This window comes from Sus scrofa, chromosome 11, assembly GCF_054392235.1.
Source record: "Sus scrofa isolate SSC_HxYL_T2T_F1_AM1 chromosome 11, Sscrofa_HxYL_maternal_Yorkshire_Landrace_v2.0, whole genome shotgun sequence".
NCBI classification, from domain to species: Eukaryota; Metazoa; Chordata; class Mammalia; order Artiodactyla; family Suidae; genus Sus; species Sus scrofa.
This window is the reverse complement of record NC_139393.1, coordinates 24,359,224-24,382,257: the sequence shown is the minus strand read 5'-3', so window position 1 is coordinate 24,382,257 and position 23,034 is coordinate 24,359,224. Positions and strand designations below refer to the sequence as shown.

General features: G+C 46.1%; 1 long non-coding RNA gene across 3 annotated transcripts in view; it reads left to right on the top strand.

The window, feature by feature from the left end:
* Window positions 1–23,034, top strand: part of LOC146398591 (uncharacterized) — a 35,819-nt gene that overhangs the window by 4,083 nt on the left and 8,702 nt on the right. Inside the window, exon 1 of one of the 3 annotated variants that reach the window (XR_014819551.1) lies at window positions 10,937–11,446. The exons of 1 other annotated variant lie outside the window; for it this stretch is intronic. This is a non-coding gene — a long non-coding RNA (uncharacterized LOC146398591). Of the gene's footprint in view, window positions 1–10,936; window positions 11,447–20,723; window positions 21,214–23,034 lie in introns of those variants that run through there. One more of the 3 variants, XR_014819553.1, reaches the window with a different exon arrangement.

The window sequence follows — 23,034 nt, the reverse complement described above, 5'->3', positions numbered from 1 at the left end:
CCACTGAGTGAGGTCAGGGATAGAACTTGCATCCTCATGGATACTATGTCTGGTTCTTAACCCACTGAACCGCAACAGTAACTCTTAACATTTTAAAATATTTGATTCCCGTATATCACACTAATAAATTAAGCCAAGAGACTGGGAGGAAACCATACAGGAAGTTGCTGGCCGGGTGACATCGAGTATCTTCATACTGTTCCGGGAACCAGTCTGCTCCATGGCTCTAGTTGTCTTTTCAGTAGTTGACAACAGTTTCAGCAGCCCTTGGCAGCTTTGGTGGTCTTCAGTTTTGTTGATTGAACTCATATTTTATCTACAGTGGAATGGGTTTTTTAAAAAGTCTTTCTCATTAGGACCGGAAGGTATCTAACTGGATTCTATTAACTAAAAAATTTTGTTTTAAAAGCATCTAAGTAGTGTTAGGGGAATTCTGGAAATTTCTAATTAGCTTTCATATAAAAACCAATTCCCTCCCCCTCTACTTTATATAGTAGGTCATCTGTGGAGGGTTCTTATCTTCAAAGGAAGGCGGAAGAGGGGCAGTTTGCTTACTTGACTGATAACACACCTTTCCCATATGGGACGTTTTAGTTCACCTTCTTGAATTATGCTTTCACTGATTTCTCATATCTGATGTCTTACTGCCTTTGAGCTGCTAAAACAAAAAAAATATCACAGCCTGGGCATATTAAACATCAAATATGTATTTCTCACAGTTCTGGGGGCTGCTAAGTCCAAGATCAAAATGCCAGCAGATTTAGGGTCTGTCAAGGACTCAGTTCATGGTTGACAGACAGCTGTCGTCTTGCTATAACCTAACAGGGTGGAAGGGACAAGGGCCTTGTCCAGAGTCTCTTTTATAAGGGTTCCAATCTCATTTACAAGGTCTCTACCCTCCTGACCTAATCACCTCCCAAAGGCCTCAGGTCCTAATACTGTCACATTGGGGGGTTAAGGATTTCAACCTATGAATTTGGGGGGAACACATTCATTGCAGGACATCTGACTTCGGTTTTCTTTCAAATGTTGATTAACAGGGAGTTCCCGTCGTGGCGCAGTGGTTAACGAATCCGACTAGGAACCATGAGGTTGCGGGTTCGGTCCCTGCCCTTGCTCAGTGGGTTGACGATCCGGCGTTGCTGTGAGCTGTGGTGTAGGTCACAGATGTGACTCGGATCCCGCATTGCTGTGGCTCTGGCGTCGGCCGGTGGCTATAGCTCCGATTGGACCCCTAGCCTGGGAACCTCCATATGCCGAGGGAGCGGCCCAAGAAATAGCAAAAAGACAAAAAAAAAAAAAAAAAAAAAATGCTGATTAACAGATATTTTTCCTCCACCCCATCACTCGTCTTTCTTCCCAGAGTTTTAGAAAACTGGTGAACTTATTTTGTATATTGCTTCAGATATGGATGGTTTAGGAACTTTCCAAAGGTTTTTATTACTTATCTTGGCTGAAAATTTTCCTGATATTCTCAGAACCCTGAATTCTTCCCCAATTCAGTGAAATGGTCTATTTTTATACCTAAACTTTGGCCTGCATGAGTAAGGACATCTTGATACAACTAGGGGGTCTCCTACCATGGACTGTTGCTCAAGAATATATTTCAGTTTTTTTTTTGGGGGGGTGGCACACCTGCGGCATATGGAGGTTTCCAGGCTAGGGGTCAAATTGGAGCTGGAGCTGCCAGCCTACACCACAGCCACAGCAATGCCAGATCTGAGTGGTGTCTGCAACCTACACCACAGCTCATGGCAGCTCCGGATCCTTAACCCACTGAGTGAGGCCAGGGATTGAACCTGCATCTTCATGGATACTAGTCAGATTCACTTCCGCTGAGCCACGAAGGGAACACCAAGAACATATTTCAATTCTATTTGAAAGCTTTTTTTTAATGTGTATTCCCCCAAAGCACCTTAGCTGAAAATCAAATTTTAGTCCATAGCCTTATACAGACCAATGTCTCTTTCTTGCTTTCTCTATACCAGTAAAATTGTGTATTTCATTTTAACCTCAATCTGCCTGTGTTTAAAATATAAAGCTAAGGTGAAAGATTTCACAGCTCGCAACCCCACCTGGACATCTGTTTTTAGGTAATGTCTTTTACAGAGACTGTTTTATTAGCCCCACAGCTCAATCTTGCCACATATGCCAGTTTATCCTATTTTTTTTTTTTTTTTTTTTTTTGGTCTTTTTGCTATTTCTTGGACTGCTCCTGCGGCATATGGAGGTTCCCAGGCTAGGGGTCGAATCGGAGCTGTAGCTACCGGCCTATGCCAGAGCCACAGCAACGCGGGATCCGAGCCACGACTGCAACCTACACCACAGCTCACGGCAACACCGGATCCTTCACCCACTGAGCAAGGCCAGGGATCGAACCTACAACCTCATGGTTCCTAGTCGGATTCGTTAACCACTGTGCCACGACGGGAACTCCTATCCTATTAATCTTTAGCTACAAAAATATCTGAATCATCTCTGAGCTAAAGTTTGTTTGCGCTTTTTTTTTAGTTTTCTGGGCCTTTTCCATTAGCTTGAGGAAGAAGAATCTTTAGGACTCTTTAGAATCTTTGGACCTTGGGGACAAAGAGGCTTTAGGACTTGTCGTCTGCTGAAGCTGCCCCTCTCCTGATGGCCGCTTGGCCTGAGGCCTTGGCATCTCCTGGTGGAAAGAGAGTGAGGCCAGCGGGGAAGGAGAGTGGGGCTCTGACCCCCTTACTTGGTTGTAAGAGGGTCTCCTGTCTTATCCAGGGAAGAAGAACCTGGGTGGCCTTGTGTGGCTGGATTGCCGGTTGGGGAGTCCATGTCCAGGCGGCCTTCCTCTTTTGGGTGGAGGGACACACAGCCCTGCCATGCCCTGCCACTGTCTTGTTTCTCAGGTCCTGAGGTCCCAAACCAGCTGGCTTTCTTCTTGTTTCCTTGAAGCCTCTGGTGCCTTCCTGGGTTTTATACTTGTGCTCAGTAGGCGGAGTCAGGAGACTGGGTCTATACCCATTGGCTGTTGATTTGCACTATTTTTTTTTTTTTTTTTTTTGTCTTTTTAGGGCCACGCCTGCAGCATGTGGAAGTTCCTAGGCTAGGGGGTCAAATCAGAGCTGTAGCTGCTGGCCTGCACCACAGCCACAGCCACACAAGGATTCAAGCCGCAGCCTGCGGCAGTGCTGGATCCTTAACCCCCTGAGTGAGGCCAGGGGTCGAACCTGCATCCTCATGGATACTAGTCGGGTTCTTCACCTGCTCAGCCACAACAGGAACTCCCACACTTTTTCTCATCCTTATAAAATGGTGCCCTACATTCAGAGACCACATCTGATTTTTGTGTGAGAAGACCTGGACTTCTCTGCTGAATGCTATGAGGCTGTTGAACAAAGGAGTGACTTTTCTTCCTCCCCTTTCTTCGTCTGTTAGTTTTCTCTTGCCGCGTTAACACAGTCCCAACACCTAGCAGCTCGAAACAACACCTGTTCATGATCTCACAGTTCTGTAGATCGCAAGTGCAGGCAGGCTTGGCAGGGTTCTCTACTTGGTATTGGTCAGGCCAGGCTCTTCCCTGGAGGCTCTTGGGAAGAACCTGCTTCTGGAGTCATTCAGGTTGTTGACAGGATTCAGTTCCTTGTGGGTTTCTTTCTAGCTATCAGCCAGGGGTCAATTTCAACTCCCAGAGGACACCTGCCTTTCTGTCTGCATTGCCCTTCCATCTTCTTCACGGTGGCAGTGATACAGGAAATCCGTGTGCCTCTCATCTCTCCCTCTTCTCCCTCTGCCGTGAGCTGGAGGAGACACTGCTTTTAAAGGGCTCATCTGGGAGAGTTCCCACCATGGCACAGTGGAGACGTTTCCGACTAGGAACCATGAGGTTGCGGGTTTGATCCCTGGCCTCGATCCGTGGGTTAAGGATCTGGTGTTGCCGTGAGCTGTGGTGTAGGTTGCAGACACGGCTGAGATCTGATGTGGCTGTGGGGTGTGTAGGCCGGCAGCTCCAGCTCCAATTAGACCCCTAGCCTGGGAATCTCCATATGCTGTGGATGTAGCCCTAAAAAAAAAAAAAAAAAGAAAAAAGAAATGATAGCTGACGGAGCAGCACTGGTACCCACGGTACCTATGCAACTCGTAGTGGGACTCGTGAGGACTGTTCAGCCCTGGGCAATTCTGGAGGGAAGTGGGATGCTTCCAGGGAGGGGGGCAGTACCTTTAAGCCTGGGAGACCAGTGTCATTAGCAGGAATAGACTTGTTTATAGAGCCATGAGACCAACCTTGTAGACAACTACAGAAAGACTGGAGAAAGAATTTCTGAGGCGAACCTGTTGCAGCGGATAGGGGCCACAGATGAGGCCAGTGTGAGTTAATACTTCTGTTCAGGTGACATGTTTGTGTGTGTAAAGTAGCGAGGACTGGGAAAGTGTCCCCCTCTTCAAGCAGATGTTAGTAACTCAATCTGATGTGGTCTTGGAGGGCTGATGTGTGACCTCCTCTGGCCTTTCAATTTAAAGATCATAACCTGCTAAGTAGCTTAGCCAGAATTCAGCTGTAGGCTCTCAAGTTCAAAAGCCCATGAATTCTCTTAAGCACGCTGCCAGGGCTGGTGGGGTACACTTTCCATGACGCCCTGTCGTTGGCTGACTCACACACACACCTCCCTGCTGAGCCTCGGCATCACCAATCAGGACTCTTCTCCTGACCATCTCTGCTGATTAAACAGAGTTGAAATCTAGCGCAGGGAGCTCCCTTTGAGCTTTGGGTTACGAACCTGTCTAGTATCCATCCTCATGCCCGGCCAGTAGTAATAACTCACCCTGGCCTCGATCAGTAGTTTAAGGATCTGGCATTGCTGTGAGCTGTGGTGTAAGTTGCAGATGCAGCTTGGATCCTGAGTTGTGGTGCAGGCTGGCAGCTGCCGCTCTGATTTGACCCCCTAGCCTGAAAACGTCCATATGCTGCAGGTGTGGCCTTAAAAAGCAAGGAAAAAAAAAAAAAAAAAGAAAAAAGAGCGGCCGAGAGAAAGTCAGGGCAGAACTCATCTTCTATCTCTGGACTACATTATACCTCAAATTCCAGCCATCCCAGATACAGAAAATTTCTACTTATTTCTTAGTCTAGCTGCAAAATTGCCTATTGTAAATGTGAGAGCAATACCTTGAGTCCCTCTATTATGTTCCATTAGTTGAATCTGACTTCAGAAAGGGAAGTGAGGAGAATTGAAATCTTTTATACTTTTTTTTTTTTTTTTTTTTTTTTTTTTTTAGGGCTGTTACTCAAGCATAAGAATTCTGGGATGTTCTTCTCTTCACATGCCATTTTTCTAATGAATGGAAAAGGAATTAGAATGATTAGATGGCAGGAATACAGACCTACAGAGAATGTAGTAAAGTCACTTGTACTATTTAACCTTCTTAGAACTCGCCGTGTTAACATTAAGAGCTTGTGCCCTGTTCCCACAGAAGAGCACGGCAGCCTCAGAGCTGTCAGGAGGCTCAGGCTATGGAAAGTTACTGAAATCTACATCATCGGTTGTCAGGAGAGGCACAAGGGTCTCTTGGGTGGGCAGAAGCTCCTTTTGGAGCTGGAAAGGTAGCAAAGGGGCTACTGGAGCCTTGTGCAATCCTGAGGTTTGCACTTTAAATGTTGAATTTAATTTATTTTTTTTTACTGAAGTATAGTTGACTTACAGTGTTGTGTTAGTTTCTGGTGTACAGCAAAGTGATCTGGTTCTATGTATATTCTTTTTCATATTTTTTCTACTATGTTTTATCACAGGATATTGAATATAGTTCCCTGTGCTAGACAGTAGGACCTTGTTTAGCCATTCAATAGATCCTAGTTTGCATCTGCTAACCCCGAACTCCCACTCCATCCTCCGACCCCCTAGCAACCACAAGCCTCTTCTCTTTGTCTATTAGTCTGTTTCTTTAGCTTCCGATTGATGTCTCTGGCATAGATTTAGAAGAGACCCTTGCAGCCAGCTCACACCCTAGAGATCAAGTATTTCTAGATTACATAATTGAGGCAACGAGAAAAGCCACAACTCAGTGGAAAAGACAGTAAACAGGGGTGACCCTTAACTTAGCCCCCCAGGACCCGCTGTTACCACTCTGACCTGTCACTTTGTCATGATCCGGGGTGGGAGCCAGCCTCCTCTCAAGGCTTGCTGTATGGCTGGTCTCTCTTCCGGGCCTGCTCTGTCTCTCTGTCTGGTTAGCTCCCAGTTAGTGCTCAGACCTCAGTTTAAGTGTCACACCCTGCACACACGACCAGATGCCCCAGTTACACAGCCTGCCTAGCACACATCTGATCAGTTGCCCCAGTTACACAGCCTGCCTAGAGCCCTGCACTTGGGCTCAGTTACACTTGTGGATGTTTTTAGTGATGCTGATTAATTAATTCATAGTGGTGTTCTTTGAAGAGAATGTTAAGTTTCTTAAGGGCGGAGCTCGGCTCTTCTGTCTTCAAAGCTTGGGTTCATATTTAACACTGAGGTGGGGGCCGAATAAACGTGTGTTCTGGTTCTTTCAATCATCCCGTCAACACATGTTGCTTCGGCCCCCACCTGAGTATTAAATACGGACCCAAGCATCGGAGCCCTGGGAGGAGAGCACGCTGCAGGTGAGTTTTATTTTTAGTAATCCTTCTCCATCCTGGAGCATCTCTCCTCCTGCCAGCATCCACCAGTTCTGAGCTTTCAGTGGGCTGTAAGGTGTTTCCCTGGTTAAAAGGAGCTAAGCTGAAAAGGACCAGGGCTATTTTCAGCTATTTTTGGAGAATCTTAACAAGATATTTCTAGGTTCCAGATGCTGGGAAGATTCCACATTGGTAACCAAGGTGCTGGTCTAGGAAATGTCACGTGCTCTAAAGAGGGTCTCTATAGGCTGCGAAGGCAATTTCTAAAATCAGGCTATGTGGCAGATGGGGCTAGGTGGGAAGGAATTTTTTTTTGCGGTGGTGGTGGTGGAGGGAGGTGGAGCAGATCAACTGTTTTTGTTTTTAGCTGAAGCTGTGGTCATGGAAAATGCCTCCAGGACATCTGGCTTTTTTTTTTTTTTTGCTTTTTTGGGCCACACCTGTGGCATATGGAGGTTCCCAGGCTTGGGGTCTAATTGGAGCTACAGCTCCTGCCTACGCCACAGCAACACAGGATCCTGAGCCGAGTCTGCGACCTACACTACAGCTCACAGCAACGCCAGATCCTTAACCCACTGAATGAGGCCAGGGATCGAACCCACAACCTCATGGTTCCTAGTCGGATTCGTTTCTGTTGTGCCACAAGGGGAACTCCAGACTTCTGCCTTTTTTATTAAGCCTCTAGAAAAACTGTACACCTCAATAATGCGTGCCTTCTAGGCAAGGGCTCCGCTTGGTTGGTTGATGGTGGGTAGGTGGGTAGGTGGCTGGCTGGCTGGTTAGTTAATTGTTTTCTTCTGGTCAAGGCTTGACTTGCTAATTGACTAACAAAGTCCTGAGATTTCATTACCTTGCCTGAAATGGGTCTTTCTGGTCAGAATTAATCCCAGTGCCTTGGTGCTCTCAGAAAAGTTGGGAGACATTTAAATTTATCATGAGCTCCGCCCAGCAGACGGCAGGCCACTTAGGCTAGGAAGCCAGTCCTGCAGATCTGTGGCCAGATCCTCAGCCACCGTGAATCACAGGTTGGTCCTCAAGATTGGGGGGGGGGGTGGTCTCAAATGAATTGGATGTGTCAGGTGCCCACCTGGCCTCCGCATCGCTACCAAGTATGGATTGGCTGGCCTCGCAGAGGCACAAATTCAGAGCATCTGGCCGCCTTCCTTCCTTCCTTTTTGTGAGTTTCCCTTCTGTCTTTTCCCCTCCCCTCCCTCCTGTTTTTCCTTCTCTTCCTTTCTTTCTTCGACCTTCCCTCTCAGTCTCATTCTCTGTCTCTCTCCATTTCTTTCTGTGTGATTCTTTTTATTCTTCTTTCTTCATTTCTCTCTTCTCTTCCCCCTTCCCTGTGCCATGTGAGGGTTCATTGGTGGTTAACTGCACAAGGATGCCTTGCCAAAAAGAGAAATGAGGGCGGAAATCCAGCCTACACTCTGCTTCCTGAGGCATAAGCACTGGCATGGGGGTTTTTTCCTGCCCAGAGGAGGCATCTTTTTCTAATTTCCACAAAAGCAATTTGGGGGCTAACGGCGGCTCTTTTCCTTCCCTGGAATCTTCCCAGGGGAAGCAGTCATTTTGCATTTTTCTCCGGACCCAGGCTTCCTCTGCATCTCAATAGGAACCTCCTGTGCCCTCCTTCTCCCACCTGCTGACCAAACCTGGGCAGGTTAGAATTGCATTTGTATCAGAAACATACTATTAAAAAAAAGTGTTTCTGCAGAATTCCTGTGCTTTCATCCTTTTTCCTCTTTCTGCTGATCCTTTATTTTTGTGGGGCTCTTTGGAGTAGAAGAGCGAGCCTCTCAATTACTTGCCTTAGATGTTAAACTCTAATTTTCTCTTCTCAGTTGTCTGTATACCTAAACCCTCCTAAGTGCTCGTGGATCCACTGGCCATGGTGGTGCTTATTTAACAGTGGTGTTTGTTCCATAATCTCTGACCGGAGATAATTGAGGATGGGATAGCTTTGCAGGCTGCCAGATGGTTAGAGAACCGTGGCTTTGAAAGTTCAAGTTCTGGAATGCTCTTGAGATTAAGGTCATCTCTCATTTTCCTTCATAGCCGCAGTGACTGGCGTGTTGCTTGGTTGGCACAAAATGGGCATTCATCACGACTGTTGAACATCCCAGCGAAGGGCATAAATAAAGCCTCCTTTAACGGCAGGCTGCCTGAGAGACTCACCCTGGTGCTAAAAGTAGCCATTATAAATCTACATTGAGGCAGGTGCACTGACCCTCACATTCAGCCGTCCTGGTGTATAATGAGATGATACCTGTGCAGGCTTTTGTGAAAGGCAGGCAGTGGGAGCATGTTAGGTTAAGCCAAGTTCAAAAACATGAAGTGCGTGGGGGAAAGCCAGGGTCCTTTTTCATAGAGCAAGGCCAGCCTCATGCTGGGTCCCTCCGGTTAGGAGAGCAGGAGAGACTGTACCTGGATTGCCTCGTCCACCCTTGTGACAGCAATTTCCGTCTGCCTTTTGTCTTCCCATCGCTGCCGTCCTGCCGTCCTCCAGCCTCGCAGCTCCTGCTGGGTATTGGTATTAGTGTCCGCAGCTTCTGAAGTCCCTCTTTTCTGATGGCTTCTCTCGATCGGTCCCATCCTCCAGCTTTTCAAGAGGGGCCTAATTGGGTTGGTGGGACGTGTCCGGCCGCGGCACTCTGCAGAGCCCTTGTACGAGGCTACGCGCCCTGTATGTGGTGACCCCCTCAGACAAGGACTGGGGGAGGGAGGGCAGGAGGTCAAGGTTCCCAGAAGTGGTCAGAGTTCATATCTGGTGAGGACTGCTGGTGTCCCTTGGGTGTCAAGCCAGAATGTTTTTAAGGTCACAGTCATATTTCATTCAGCACTGGTCCATTTGCTGCAGCTTGTTCCAGGAATACTTTTTTTTTTTTTTTTTTTTTGTCTTTTTGCCATTTCTTGGGCTGCTCCCGTGGCATATGGAGGTTCCCAGGCTAGGGGTCCATTCGGAGCTGTAGCCGCCAGCCTACGCCACAGCCACAGCAACACGGGATCCGAGCCTCGTCTGCAACCTACACCACAGCTCCCAGCAACGCCAGATCCTTAACCCACCGAGCAAGGGCAGGGACTGAACCCGCAACCTCATGGTTCCTAGTCCGATTTGTTAACCGCTGCGCCACGACGGGAACTCCCTCTTTCTTTTCTTCTTTTTTTTTTTTTTTTTTCCTTTTTAGGGCCACACCTGAGGCATATGGAGGTTCCCAGGCTAGGAGTCAAATCAGAGCTACAGCTGCCGGCCTACACCACAGCCACAGCAACACCAGATCCGAGCCTCGTCTGTGACCTACACCACAGCTCACAGCAACACTGGATCCTTAACCCACTGAGCGAGGCCAGGGGTCGAACCCGCAACCTCATGGTTCCTAGTCAGAAATGTTTCCCCTGCACCAGGACAGGAACTCCGTCCCAGGAATGCTTTTATGGAACATATGCAAATCCAATATGGTACTGAAACATGGAGTCAGTAAAAGGACAGTGGAGCAAGTCAGCCAGTAGAGGGAGCACCCTCGAGGCTCTCGGCCCCTGGGGACTTGCAGATTCTAGAGACCGACCTAGCTTTGCTTGATTCACAGTCCCTTTCACATGTGGCTGTGAGTTCTTTTTATATCATTGACTCAGATGGCTGACAAAAGGTGCTACAGGTGCCCCTGGGTGCCTGAGGAGAGTACCACACTGGAGTGTTTGCCTAAAGTTTGAGTCTCCTTCAAGAAAATGGTTCAGGAGTTCGTGTAGTGGCTCAGTGGTTAGCGAATCCGACTAGGGACCATGAGGTTGCAGGCTCAATCCCTGACCTTGCTTAGTGGGTTAAGGATCCGGCTTTGCTGTGAGCTGTGGTGTAGGTCGCAGACGCGGCTCGGATCCCGCATTGCTGTGGCTGTGGTGTAGGCCGGCAGCTACAGCTCCGATTAGACTCCTAGCCTGGGAACCTCCATATGCTGTGGGAGCAGCCCAAGAAATGGCAAAAAGACAAAAAAAAAAAAAAGAAAATGGTTCAGACAACTGAATGAGGCCATCGAGAATGGGCAGAAATCCTTTGACATTATGAAAGAAGGACATCATCCACCTGCTTGCAGCCTGGGAGGACTGACTCAAGATTATTCGGAATTGGAAGAAAGGATGCTTGGTGCCTGCCAGCCGTCAGAGGTCTCTTTGAGTATGATGCTGTCCTGATTCAGTGGATGTGCTCCTTTTGGGAGATGCGCTGTCTTCAGCCTGCCCCCTCCCCATGCTGTTTCCCAGGAAATGAACTCAAGACAGGAACCAGGAGGAAAGCCCCCATCTTTTCCCCATCCTCACGCAACTGGCACTCCCGCTGGGCTTTTCTCTGCCAACGCGAGGAGTAACATGGGGCTGAATCTGTTGTCTTGCTCCACAGTGAGTGTCGCCACGAGTCCAGATCCAGTTTTCCTTTCGGGGACTTGGCAGCTGGCCCAAACCTCCTGCCTGGGATTGGCGCCGGGGGTGGGGGTGGGGGGTTGCATGGAAGAGAGGAGGCCCAGGTTGTCGTCCTTGCCGGCCTTGATCTCTCTCTGCAAGCGGCAGACTCAGTCCCTGCCACCATCCATGCAGCCCATTTCAAAAACAGTAAATTCATTCGAAAAACCTGCTGCTGAGCAGCCATCTGTCTCCATTTTTGTCAATCTGCTATGATAACAGTGCTACTGCACCGCGAGGTCGTCTTTCAGGGAAGACTCCCGGATCTGAAGGCGAACATGTTCACCACGGAGACAAGAGCGATGGGCCACCTGACAGCATTTCCACCCACTCGCCTTTCATCACCGGAGCCTGGAATTTAAATCTTGGTTTTGACCTCAGGTGATGATATTGATGGTTTCTGTATTTTGCTGTGCTTGATTTATATACTTTAAGATTGCAGAGTGTTCCAACATCCTGATTTATAACATATCAGGCAGGAAGGAGGCAGATGGATGTTACTGCCCTTTGAGTGTTGCCGTGGATAAACTGAGGCAGAGAGAAGTTAAGTTTCCAAGGTCAGATAGCAAAGGGGGAAACATTTGGAATGCATCTCGAAGTTATGATCTGCCTGTTGAAAAACTGCAGCATCTTTCTGTATCTGGTTTTTTTTTTTTTGGTACTATTTAAGTATTTCACAAAACTGCTACACATGGACATTTTTCTCTCCAGAGGCCAGTCTCTGAATATAGCCAAGAGAATTGGAACCAGCTCCAGGCTGAGTTGTAAGAAGCTGATACCTGGATCCCAAGCCAGTTTTTTAATACATAACATCCCACAGTGTTTCTCCTTGCAGCGCTCAGGACCTTTCTCTACTAATCATTTTTATTGGGGGTTGGGGGGGAGGGGAACATATTAAACAAACCCAAAAAGCCTCAACAACATAAAATCTCTGAAACCAAGCCAAGGATGGCAGACGGCACCAGAAGGGATTGTGGGCAGTGGGAACTCTTTCTTGCAAAGGAAGCCTGTTCACGTCAGCTGAGGCCCACGTGCTGGTCTTTAGATGGAATCATTTGCGAGAGCTCAGAGTCTATTTTCCTATGTTACCATCAATGAACACCTTTAAAAGCCATTTTGGAGGATAGAAGAAGAGTTTAGGTGGCTGACAGGTATTCGGAGCTCTTGAAAATTTCCTTATTTCCCTGATTGCGGCATCCCTTCTCTGTTAACGTGGAGACTTATCTAAAACAAGTCAGATCTAATCTGCAGGTGTGGATTTCAAGGAAGGCAGCCATCCTGTCGTGCTCATCCTGCACCATCCTAGGCTGTCACTAGCTTTGCTCCCCTCCACCTTTCTTTGAGGAAAGTACTTGACCTTGACCCATTGCCTCCCGTCTCTGGGTTACTCCTCTTTGTGGCTTTCCCACCAGTTGGGTTTTGGTCTTTCATCCACTGAGTGCAGTGACTCCTTTCTGCTGGAATCGAAAGGGCCATGCTGCCTTTGAACAGTCAGGTCAGAGAATAACACTTCCGCCCTCCTCTTGTGCCTTGGGGTGATGGTTAACTGTTAAGTGTCAACTTGAATAGACATGGCGCCCAATTGTTTGGTCAAACACTAGTCAAGATGTTGCCTTGAAGGTGTTGTGTAGGTGTGAGGAACATTTAAAGCAGCAGACTGAGTAAAGCAGATAATATAGGTGGGCCTCATCCAATCTGTTGAAGGCCTTAAGGGCAAAGACAGGTTTTTCAGAGAAGCAGCAGTTTGCCTCCAGACTGCAACATAGAAATTTTACCTGAGTTGGCCTGTCTTGGCAGTTTTCAGACCCAAGACTGCAGTGTCAACCTGAATTTCTAGACCGTTGACCAGCCCTTCAAATTTTGGATTTGCCAGCCTCCACAACTGCATCAACCACACCTAAAAGTGAATTTATCTGTCTATCCCTCTCTCTTTCTCTATGTATATATATCTGTATCTATATCTATCTCCCAGCTGTTCGTTCTGGTTTATCTGGAGAATTCTTACTAATGTATGTGGTTAGTACCAAACTGTCATTCCTTTATCTCCAAGGGCCTAGCAAGTAATTAAAGCATTCTGGAGCTTGTCCAGTCCTGCTTCTTACTAGCTCTGTGATCTTGGTTACATTATAGACATCTCTGTAAATAAGAATAAAAAGTATTTCCAGGAGTTCCCATTATGGCTCAGTGGTTAATGAATCCGACTAGGAACCAGGAGGTTGTGGATTCGATCCCTGGCCTTGCTCAGTGGGTTAAGGATCCAGCGGTGCCGGGAGCTGTGGTGTAGGTTGCAGACGCAGCTTGGATGTGGCGTTGCTGTGGCTGTGGTGTAGGCTGGCGGCTACAGCTCCGATTCGACCCCTAGCCTGGGCACCTCCATATGCCGTGGGAGCAGTCCCCTTAGAAATGGCAAAAAAAAAAAAAAAAAAAAAAGACTAAAAAGTATTTCCATACCACCCAGAGAGGGGTCCATCTGGCGTTGTTTGCGATCACATCATAGCTTAAAGGGAAACTTTCACCTTGTCCGGAGCCCTTGACGTCCTGCACATGAAGGAGGAGGATGGCCTCAGATTCTTCACAGCAGGAACCCACGTGGGTGGCATCCACCTTGACTTCCCAGTGGACAGTCCATCTACAAAAGGAAAAGTGATGGCATCTTCTACACTGTAAATCTGAAGAGCACCTGGGAGAAGCTTGGGCTGGCAGCTCATGCCACTGTTGCCTTTGAATAGCCAGCTGATGTCAGTGTCCTGTGGTCCAGGAATAATGGCCGGTGAGCCTGCACTTAAGATTGTGCAGCCACTGGAGCCTCTCCTGTTGCTGCTGCTGCTCCCTCCTGGAACCTCACTAACCTGATCCAGGCATCTTTGCAAGGGCTGCTGACCAGCCTCTCCCAGAGGCATCTGGTATCAACCTGCCCCTACTGCTCTGTGCCACGTGATTCGCTCCTGTGCTGTGTGACCTTGCCAGCCGTGCAACAGCAGGGGAGCTCTCTCAGCAAATCTGAGGTGGTGGGTGTTGCCCTGGAGCTTCTGCGCATGTGCAGCATCAGGACAGCCTCACAACGAAGCAGCCAATCAAAACACGAAGAGTGTGGAGGTGAAGACACCCTGCTCTTGAGGCCCTGCCTGTCCTAAGGGCAGGGGAGCCTGTCGGACTGGTGGCAGTGAAACCACAGGAGTCCTCTTGCTGCCTGTAGAACAGGAGGCTCAGTGTACGGATGTTTCCTCCAAGTCAGAGGATGTCGTCTAATGTCTCGCTTGGTGCTGTGGGAGCTGCCACATCAAAACCGGATTTTAGATCAAAGACTTGGAAATGATTTGAGACCAGTTCGCCTCACGGCCTCACCGTGATGGGGAGATAAAGCCAGCGTGGATTTCGGGAGAGTAAAGTGGCTTTCCCGACAAAGTGACCTTCTTTCTGCCATTCATGCGGGGCTCTCCGTGTGGTCTCCCATTGCTTCCAGGTTTTATCTCCCCGGTTAGAGGGCAGGGCCAGAGGGGGCTAGGGATTCTCCCCTTTTCCGGGCCTCCTGCCATTCCTGACAAAGGGCAGGCCCTCAGGAAAGACATGTTTCACAAAAGGAAGTCACCACCTAGTTTAATGTAGTCCAACAAGCTGACAACCCAAAAAAAAAAAAAAAAAAATTAGGACAGGAAGAAGAAAACCATCCTCCGTGCGGAATGTTCTAAAATTAGAGTCCGCAGTACAGGTACTGTGTTTCCTGAGAATATTAATATGCTCTCCCCATAGTATATCATTGCGATTTCCCTGGAAAATTAGGAAGGGCAAGGGATGAATTGCAGGCTGGAAAGATATTTTGAATATTTTAAGCGATTGAAATAAGCACATTAAAAAATGAACTTCTTATATTCAGGACCCGATTCATGACAAAGCAGTAAGTTTTAGGTCCTTTTTATGGTGGCAGATGGAGAAGCATCTGAGGATTCTTGTGTCCCAAAGAGCCATTCATCAACATGGTTTCTAGATTCTTCGAGTTGCAAGGGAACCTAAAGAATGGTGTTTCCAGTTTGCTCTGCTTAAGAGGTTGTGATGTGTTCAAGATAACTTAGTGGCAAAGCCAGGACGCAAACCGTTTTCTCAATTACTGGGCCGTTACCCTGTGCTGATAAGCCATTTGTCATGGTGCCTGATATTCTACCACCGACAGGCAGGAAGAGGAAAAGATGGTTGGTGTTTGGTCAGGCAGATCTGGGCATGCAACCCAGCTTTGCTGCTTTCTTCCCAAGTGGTTTAGTTAACTTTTTTTTTTTAATTACTTAATGAATTGTATTACATTTATAGGTGTACAACAATCATCACAACCAAATTGTATAGCATTTCCATCCCAAACCCTGGGTACAACCCCCTATCGCCCCCAAGCTGTCTCATTTGGAAACCGTAAGTTTTTCAAAGTCTGTGAGTCAGTATCTGTTCTACAAAGAAGTTCATTGTGTCCTTTTTTTCAGATTCCACGTGTCAGTGATAGTATTTGATGTTGGTGTCTCGTTGTCTGACTTACTTCGCTTAGCATGATAATTTCTAGGTCCATCCATGTTGCTGCAAATGCTGTTATTTCTTTCCTTTTAATGGCTGAGTAGTATTCCATTGTGTATATGTACCACATCTTCTTTATCCACTCATCTGTCGATGGACATTTAAGTTGTTTCCATGTCTTGGCTGTTGTATATAGTGCTGCAGTGAACATTGGAGTACATGTGTCTTTTCAAGTCATGGTTTTCTCTGGGTAGATGCCCAAGAGAGGGATTTTGGTTAATTTTTCTGACTCTTGTTTTCTCATCTGAGAGAAGAGAAGATAATTACCATGAACAGTTTATTACTCTGTACACAGGACAGACTCACAACAAAGTAGCCAATCAAGACGTGAATAGTGCTCTTGAGGCCCTCCCCGCCCTAAGGGAAGGGGAGCTTTTAGGATTCCTAAAGCTCTTGATTCTAATGCAGTCGCAGGTTTTATTAGTGTGTGAATGTATGCATGTCTGTGCGCATATGCGTTCGTGCCAGGATATGTGCATAGTGGTGAGTGTTCCTTCTCAGTTTATTAAAAAAATACTACTACACTTGGAGTTCCGGTTGTGGCGGAGCGGCAATGAATCTGACTAGTGTCCATGAGGATGCAGGTTCAATCCCTGGCCTTGCTCGGTGGGTTAGGGATCCGACTGTGATGTAGGTTGCAGATGTGGCTTGGATCCTGAGTTGCTGTGGCTATGGTGCAGGGCAGCAGCTGTACCTCCAATTCGACCCCTAGCCTGGGAACTTCCATACGCTGCGGGTGTGGCCCTAAAAAGAAAAGGAAAAAAGACAAACAAACTATACTTGACCTAAGTCAATGAGACAATGAAATGAGGGCTTCTTTTCCAGTAGGGCTTTGCCCAGTTAGTCACACAATGAGACAATGTGTGACTCACCAAAAGGATATAATAAATGTCACTGTACAAATTTGTAAAACCCTAGAACCTTTTTTATTGGAACATCTCATAACATCTTGTGGAACACTAGTTTCTGTGGAAGACAGTTTTGCAATTACAGTGGCTTGATTGCAACGATGGTCCCATCCCCTTGGGGGCCTCAGCCACGTCCCTTCTTTTGGGCAATCTGTTGTTAGCAAGTATGTTGAAAACAGAAACTTGATATGTCCTTGTGCATTGGAGCTTGCCCTCTTGCTGCTCTTCATGGTCTCGGTCTTAATCATACTCCTGTTCCTTTTTCATCATCCTGAGTGTATGCTAGGGCTAGTCTTCGGGAAGGAGGAGAGAGACTTAGGGAGGAAAAGAGATTTGTCACAGCTAAGGTCATTGAGACACGATTGCCTCAAGCCAATCACCAACCAGCTATCACCGGAAACATGATCCTAGCCAGCTGACTTAGAAAACAGCCAGGTGAGGGAGTTTCCTTTGTGCTGTGTCGGAAATGAATACAGCTAGTATCCATGAGGGTTCGGCTTTGGTCCCTGGCCTCGCTCAGTGGGTTGGGGATCTGGCATTGCTGTGAGGTGTAGGCTGGCAGCTGTAGCCTGTAGTTCCGATTCGACCCCTAGCCTGGGAACTTCCATATGCCTCGGGTGGGTGCAGCCCTAAAAAGCCAAAAAAAAAAAAAAAAAAAGTAAAAATCATGCAAGTGAGCTCAACCAAGATCAGGAAAAATTCCTAATTTAAATCACAAACCTGCAGACCTGTGAGCTAATTGTTTTAAGCCAGTTCAGTTTTGGATTGTCTGCTCTGCAGCATTATGTATGGCAATAGAGAACCGATCCAGAAATTGGAATGCAGAAGTGGCTGTGTCTACACTCTGGTCTCAACTATTCATTTTATTCACACATGCAAAATACCCCCCTCCCCTAAGATCCCTAGTGGTCTCATTTAATCACAGCATCACACTCAAGGCCCAGGGTCTCAAGATGTATATAACATGTTTGGATATGGCTCCTGGATGTGAATCCTTTGTGGTGAAGGCCTATGAATGAAAGATAAGCTATTTTACCCAAAACCTCATACACTAGAAAGGACAGGATAATCAGAGCAGACAATCGCATTCAAAAGATGAAAATGACATGAGGCACTAGTTCATAGCAGTTCTGAAATCTAGTCATGTGCAGGGCTCCCATTCCAGAGGAGGGGAATGTGCCTTGATTGGGCTTCAGTTCTGCTTCCTGCAAGTGACTCTACAGACCATTGGTTGCTATGGCTCTGTGCTCTACCATCTGGGATGCCTTTACTTGTCCATTGTCCTTGGCTACCTCTGTCTGCTTTGAACAATTTTCTCAGCCTGCTTTCTGGTTTTGGAAATGGGGGAACGTAGAGTTCTTTGTTTGTTTTTACTTTTCAGTCTCAGTGTCTTTTAGTATAAATTGGTAAAACTCTTGCCAATACAGTGCCCTCAATATTTTTGTGCATTTCTTATACATTGGATGAACAAAAAGCAATACTTAGAATTATTTTAGAGCTAGATCTCTCTCTAGACTTGATGACTGTTATTTGGGCCTTTCAGTTTGCTGTGGGGCAGTGCTCTTAAGACTCCTAGCAGTGCTTCTCTCTAGCTTAGAGGTTCTGCAAGCTTCTGCTTTCTTTCTTTCCAAAGTCATAATAAAAGGTCTTAATAAAGGCTTGATGGGATCCTTGCCCCAGGCTTTGTTTTACTTTGAGAATCTTTTGCTGACTGAAGAGACTAGAGACAAAAAACAATTTGGTTTCCCAGCCAAGAAGTTCTGGTCCTTGTGTAGTCCTTCTAAACTTGTTTACACGTTGGTCAGTTACTTCTTGAACCCTTCTCTTTTCTTGTAGGAACCTTATCAGTATGCAGTAGTGAGAGCCACTAGCAGTTTCTATGTTCTCCCTAGAAAAGTTATTACTCAGATTCCAAAGGTCCATAAATACATTTTCTGTCTTCTGAATTACCATGTATTTTTTTTTTTTTTTTGGCTGCTTTGTAACCAATGTCGCTACTTTTCCCTCCTTCTATAGCAGTTTTCTCATCATTTTTCCAGCCTCTGCCCCACTGCTTGGTCTCAAAGCCAATGCCATATGTATTTTTTTAACTTTTTTTGTTGTAACGACACTTTAATTATATTTTTTATTTTTATTTATTTATTTATTTTTTTGTCTTTTTGCCATTTCTTGGGCTGCTCCCGTGGCATATGGAGGTTCCCAGGCTAGGGCTCAAATCGGAGCTGTAGCCACTGGCCTACGCCAGAGCCACAGCAACACGGGGTCTGAGCCGCGCCTGCAACCTACACCACAGCTCACGGCAACGCCGGATCGTTAACCCACTGAGGAAGGCCAGGGACCAAACCCGCAACCTCATGGTTGCTAGTCAGATTTGTTAACCACTGCGCCACGACGGGAACTCCCGACAGTTTAACTATAAATCACAATTTCTTTGTCAGTTTTCTCTTGCCACAGATAATGCTGCATAAGGAGTTCCCATTGTGGCTCAGCAGTAATGAACCTGACTAGTATCCATGAGGACATGGGTTTGATCCCTGGCCCTGCTCAATGGGTTAAGGATCTGGCATTGCCGTGAGCTGTGATGTAGGTCGCAGATGCAGCTGAGATCCCGTGTTGCTGTGGTTGGTTGTGGTGTAGGCCAGCAGCTGTAGCTCCTGTTCGACCTGTAGCCTGGAACTTCCATATGCCCTGGGTGCAGCCCTAAAAAGACAAAAAAAAAAAAGTGCTGCAAAATAAGTCATCCTGAAATTCAGTGGCTTAAATGAACCATTTATTTAGCCCACAAGCCTGCTGATCAACCATTGAGGCTGAGTTGTACTTCCTGTCTCTGGCATGTTCTCTTGAGAGATCAAGGGGCTATCAGCTGATCCAGGGTGGCCTTGACTCAGGCCACTTTCCTCAATTACTTTTATTATTTATCCTCCCATGGGCACGCCTGTTGTGTCCTCCCAGGCATGTCAGGGTGCAATAGTGTATAAACCCAGGCACGCAAGAGGCCCTGGTGAGCAGAAACTTGCAGGTGCTTGTCAGCCTTCTAACATCTCTTTGGCCAAAGCAGGGCAAAATGACCGAGTCCAGAATTGGAGGGAAGACATTACAGAGTTAGGTAGATACAGATGACCATTAAACAGGGCTATTAATAACCGCCATCTGCTGTAGGAATTGGTTGTTGTAAATATAAGATTCCCTGAGTTAGCACCTTGCTCCAGTGCCTCCCTGGAACATTTAGTGTCAGTGGAATTGTATGTGTGTTAAATGTGGCTACATTGTGTGCATTTCCATTGTGTATTACATGTGCGTGTTGTGTGTGTATGCATGAATTTTATTAGTGTGTGAGTGTGTGCATGTCTGTGCATTTGTGCCTGGATATAGGCATAGTGGTGGGTGTTCCTTCCCAGTTTATTAAAAAAAATACTTGACCTGATAAATCAATGAAATGGTGAGATGAGGACTTCCTGGGCAAAGCCCTGTTGGAAAAGAAGGAAACAGGAGTACAAAGGGTTATAAGAATAAAGCAGGGGTTGAGGGCCCCGCATTCCACTTACACTTCCAGGTTTGAGAAATTTCAGGTGGTAGTAACGAGCATTTCCTCCCCTCTTCTTTCCCCATGTCCTTCCTTAAACCTGAATGCTGGAGAAATAAGAGGTATAGCCATGTTGCCTTTCCATAAAGTAATATGAAACATGAAAGCACAAGATAGATTTTATCTGTTCAGTGCCCCCACCAAAATGTCCCATCCTTCTTGGAGACAGAGGACCAGGGGTAAGATACTAGTTCTTTCTCAGGCCCAAGATTGGGCTCTTGTTCTTTTTCCTTTGAAATATTTTGTGTTAGAAAAAAAAAAAAAAAAAAAAAAACCGCATCAGGTTTGTCTTTGCCAAGACTGTCTTCTAAGAGGTCTGGTTTGAGATAGGCACTTTCCTGGCTATTCATCAATTTCTTGAGTTCCTAAAACCTCCCGGGGCAGCCATGGGAATCTGGAATTCTCCAGAAGTCCCCATTCTGGTTCCACACAGTCCACCAGGCTCTTGGGGCTGTGGGAGGTTTCCTGTTATGTTGTATGAAAGCATTTGTCATTCCAGGGGGGGAATCAGGAAGCTGAATCCACTTGATATATTAGTGATGACTTCTGACAGGAAATGCTTTCCAACTGGCAGTGGACTGTGAGGCCACAGCATTGAAAACGTTTGCTAGAAGAGTTCTCTAAACGTCGGTGACTTAGTAAGACCCAGATAATGGGTGCAATTACAGTGAGACCTTGTGAAATAGGTTGTTTCTGCGATCTCCATTTCCGAGATTAAGTCAGTTGCCTATGATCTCCCACTTGGAACGATTCTGGAAAAATGCTCTCACTGTACTGTCTCTATGGCCGGGCAATCTGTCCCTTCCATGACCAAAGGCTGGAAGCTTCGTTAATCAGCAGCGATGGAAAATACTTGGCTGTAGGTCGGCATAGTCTAAGTTTCATTGTCTGTCCTGTGCCACCCACAGTTTGATTGCATACCAGGCCCAGTACCACGAAGCCTTTTCTCTGGCATACTTGGAACCAGAGTCACCTTAATCTGCTCAAGGAACAGATAATGAGGTGCAGAACCCCTCCCAGTTGCTGCCCAGCCGCAGGAAGCGACAATTATCCTCACGAAGAATTCATAGCACTTCCTATTTGAGACTGGATTTACTGTGATTGTGAGTCATAAAAATGATGCATGCTATGTTGGTTTGATGTAACAATCAATGTCTATTTAATAAACGACCCACAATGGTTTTCATACATTATCTCCACCTCAAGACAGTGTTTGACTTGCCAGCCCATATTTCACATTCTATCTCAAAAAGTGCTAGGGAAACAAACCCTCACTTATGCATAAACATATTCAAAGGCAAAAGATTTATTGATTGATGAGAGCCTCAAATTGACCAATTTTTAGCTTTTTCTTCTGAAAGGAAGAATGCTTTCCAGAAAGAGATTGCTACCAGATGTAGTGGCTTACAGAGCACTTGCTCAGGAAAAAAAAAAAAAAAAAGAAAAGCAGATGAAATGGAATATTCCGGTTTCTGATTCAGTCCCATTCTTATCTACACATAGCTCTTCTTAAGTGAACTTGACAGTGTTGTGGGTTGATATTAAGATAGACTACTTTCGTAAACAAGAAAAAGAGTTTCACTCCCTGCAATAGCAAATGAGCTTTATATAGAAATTTCTTTGTGCAGGAGACGATATTATAATTTTCAACACACAATAAATAAATTTGCTAGACAAAAAATGCATTTCATTACATGCAGTGAACTTTCTCTTGTACATTAACCACGTTCTTTGCTTTGTATAGAAAAGTACCATTTTCTCCTGTAAATGTTTGCAATTTATTTTTATGAGCCTGTTTTTCCCATGAAGTTAAGAACATTCCATTCCATAGCCCTGTACGATAAACGTACATTATATAAGAGACGAAATGTGCAGTGGAAAGTCTGCGCTTTATTGTTTGGGTATCTGTACAGTTCTGAGAGCAGGCAAACAGAGTTAACATTTTGGGCCAAAACAGCTGATTTTATTAACACAACCAGTCTGTAATTACTAGACTTACTGGAGTCCTTTACTTGGATAATACTCTCAGCAACGATAATAGATATGTATGTTCTTTAAAATACTACTAGTGCATGTTCCAGCTACAACTATAATTTTTCCTGACAATGTTTCTGCTGGGTTATAAAAAACATAATTAATACTCTATTTAATCCTTGCATACTATATACCTAGTTGACCATCATTCAAAGTGGCAGTTGCCCAGAGCCATAGAGTTTCTTCACAGTTGAATGTTTATGACCCTGATTCCTGTTTATTGGAAATATACCAAATAAGTAAAAAGGGAGGTTGCAACAAAGAATTCCGGCTCGAGATTTTATCCTTGCCAAGGGTCACTGTGACTGCATTTTGCCTATGAGTTGTGAAAGTCTTTGCAGGCTAGAGAGTTACAATTATTTTGCTTGTGTTGGTCGTACATCTGACCATATTTATTGGACTGTTTGTGGAGAGGATGCTTGTACTTGTCTTGTACCCTGTTCTTATATGGAGGAACACATTGTTGGCTCCTTATTTTTTTAAATTTTTTTTTGTCTTTTTGCTATTTCTTTGGGCCACTCCCGCGGCATATGGAGGTTCCCAGGCTAGGGGGCAAATCGGAGCTGTAGCCCCTGGCCTACGCCAGAGCCACAGCAATGCGGGATCCAAGCCGCATCTGCAACCTACACCACAGCTCACGGCAACGCTGGATCCTTAACCCACTGAGCAAGGGCAGGAATCGAACCCGCAACCTCATGGTTCCTAGTCGGATTCATTAACCACTGTGCCACGATGGGAACTCCCATTGTTGGCTCCTTATCCCTAAGGACAGGAATGGGTTATTAGCAGGGAAGGGATTTGCCTCCTTTGCTTGCGATGATGGCATCTGAAGTACTGTTTATGAAGAAACCAGTGCCATCAGATCTGCCTGGCTCTGTTTTGGGTGCTTT